Source organism: Suncus etruscus, chromosome X, assembly GCF_024139225.1.
Source record: "Suncus etruscus isolate mSunEtr1 chromosome X, mSunEtr1.pri.cur, whole genome shotgun sequence".
Lineage (NCBI taxonomy): Eukaryota > Metazoa > Chordata > Mammalia > Eulipotyphla > Soricidae > Suncus > Suncus etruscus.
The window spans coordinates 46,814,866-46,818,093 of NC_064868.1; positions in this window are offsets into that span (position 1 = coordinate 46,814,866).

Here is a 3,228-nt window from a genome sequence, read left to right on the forward strand (position 1 = left end):
AACGTCACTAGATGTAGCTCTAAAAACCTCTAATTACCAGCTGTATATGCTAAATAATTCCTAGCACCAACAATGCAGGGATAAACATTACTGCTTCCTCTGGTTCACTTAATTGTTGACTGGTTTGCCAGTCCCTGGAGCCCCTGTGTTGTACTTGGAAGGACCTCACTGCTGCTAAGATTATAGCATTATAGCATCCCTTTATTTATGCATAAAAAGAGAAAATACAAGAGACTATTCCTTATTTATTCCAGGAATATTGTTTTTAACTGATCAATGTTTTCATTTCATTTTCTTTCAATCCTTAAAGGTAGACATTAACAGATGACTAAATATATTTATTTCTTTTAAAGATACAGTATAAATTCCATAGTAACTTTATATCCAATAATGTCTAAGTTCTCTCTTCCCTAGGATATTTTTAGGCCTCTATGGAAAATTTAATTCTTTTTTTCTCAGCTTTGATATATCCTATTAAATTTTCCACTGTCTCACTGTACTCTTTCACCATTCTCAGTACCCAATATCCTGGGAAGACAAGAGTGAGACTTTGTTCACTGGTAGACAGAAGAGAATCATCCATGGCTGCAGAGAACGAGAATGAATTTTAGTAACTATGAGAAAATTCTTGAGCTGTTCAAAGACCCCACTTTGTTCATCTCTTTTATAAAGAGAGGAAGTTGGATCCTTTCTAATGGCCCTTTCAGTGTCACTGTTGTACAATGCTCTGCTCCAGATATATTCTCCTTATTTTCATGGGGAAACTTTGACAATAGACCATGAAATAGGATTTGAAGGAAATCTTTCTTATGACTTCCATGGAATTTGGAAAAGATGAGTAATATAGCAGAACCTTCCAATTACATGTTGGTAGTAAAGAAAGACAAACTGGAGTTTTAAGCATATGATTCTCAAAGCAAATTAAGTTTTTAAAAGGCAGTTAGAGCTATTTTAAGATTAGAGGAATTATTGCCACTTTTTGTTTAGTGATACTGAAGAACAGCTATAAATGTGAGCAACAGTTAATACTTATATTATCATTTAAGAGTTACAGCCATTTAACAGTAAGTATTAGAAGTGATTTTTTTAAATTTTGGGCCATACTCAAAGCTTGCTCCTGCCTCTAAACTCAGAAATCGCTCCTGGCAGGCTTGGGGCATCCTATGGACTGCTGGGAATCAAACCTAGGTTGGCTTCATGCAAAGCAAATGCCCTGATGGGAGCCCTTAAGAACAGGCAGAAAACTTAGCTGAAATGCAGGGCCTTGTGACATGCACAGAACTTTGCTAAAAGTTGGCAGCCTTGAGAATTGAATGTTAAACCTTTAATATTTAAGGGCAACAATCACAGAGCTATAATAAAAGCAGGCAGCCTTGAGAAGTAAATGTAAACATTTAGGCTCTAAGGCTAAGAAAGCAAAGGACTTTGGTCCTGGGAAACTAGGTCTAATCTCTAAGGTCCCCTTATCTGTACATTCCACCTGCCAGAGATAGGTTCCATTATCAGTACATCCCCGGCCTGATGGAGACAGATCTCATTATCTGCACATTCCATCTCACCTGCCAATGGGTCCTATTACTTTTTCTGTTCAATCTATCTCTTATTGACATATTTATGAATGGAACTGTGCCCACTAAAAGTATATAAGCCAGGCCTTGAGTTTCAATACACGGATTTGGATTCGGATTTGGCTGGAATCCTTTTCCCGCTTTTGTGTGTCTCCGTGTCTGTCTTTGTCTTTGTGTATGCGCGATCTTCCTCCAAGAAAGAATAACCAAATCTTAATTGGTGTCCCTCCAGGCAGGGGCACCCACAATGGCCTATCAACATCAAATATGATATTTTAATAAAAATCTCTCTTGGTGTAATGTTCTAACTTAACATTTCAATTTGCATTAAGAATAGGAAGACTTTCCAGTTTAATGGACTGACGGACTCTGTCACCATGAAAGTTAAGAACAAGTTCAAGGTTTAATAATGTTAGTTTTACTCTGTTCCAAATGCACCAAAAACAATTTTAAATATGCTGTTTTTTTAAAGTGTGGGAAAAGTAATTCATAGGTTAGCTCAATAACAATGGGGTGCACCAATATCTATGGTGATTCAAATCAGTGTAAAGGTTGCCCTGGAAACTGAGTTGCCAGGTTTGATTTGATATTGAACTATCCAACATGGACATAGGCCTGTGTTAGCACCATATCAGAGGTGATAATTCATTACAAGGAAACTTCTGTATTTTACTAGCACACAAGATTATCATTGAACCTTTAGTATATAGTAAATGGCACAAAACCATTGATTGTGAATGATTTATCCTCCTAGATTTTAGACTTAATTTACTGACACTTATTCTTACTGAGAAAAGTTAAAATTAAGAAGCAGGAACCCTTTTTTATTTCATTAGATAATGTGTAAGAGTGTTAGAAGGCATGGTACTTTGTGCTTATTTGACAAGTGAAATTCTGAGACTAAAAATAAAAAAATGTTAAGTCCCCACCATCCTAGTATATTGATTTCCAAACATGTTCCATCATGCATTCTAGAACACAGACTCCCTCTATTTCTGGACTCCTACCATATGACAGGGAAACTGAGTTGAAAAAAGCAATATATACACAGTAAAATCTTTAAGGATATTCTCTTTTATTTCAAAAGATGGAAATAACTCAAATCTCTATCTCTGAATCAAATGCTTAGGATTTGAGTAAGGCCAACATTTTGGCAGCAAGCTTCACATGGAAAAAGGGATGTTAGAGAACAATGCCCACAATATGGCTATAGTACACTCTCAATAGATTCATACTTCTTTGTCTAATTTTCATGCACAGGTATAGCATATTATCTATGCTACTAGTAAATATATGGCATTTTTTAAATCAGTGCAGGATCTGTATTTGTACAGGTCTTTAAAGATTTGGTCTTCTTACAATTTACTATAATTTATCTTAGATATAGATAAGATAACAATTTGCTTTATGCCACCTTTATGTACTCTATATAATTTCAATAATTATACCAATCAGGATTTCCAAAATTAAGAAAGAGTTTGCAAATTATTTTAATATCAGTTAGCTGAACACGTAAGAAACTGCCTAAATAAACATATTTGTATTTGGTGTCTAGAATTTGAAATTGGTAACTTTTAGAATCATGGCTGCTTATACAAAAATCCTAAGACAAAAAATAAAAAGAGTTGTCTTTACAGGTTTCCAAAGTGAATGCTTCCCT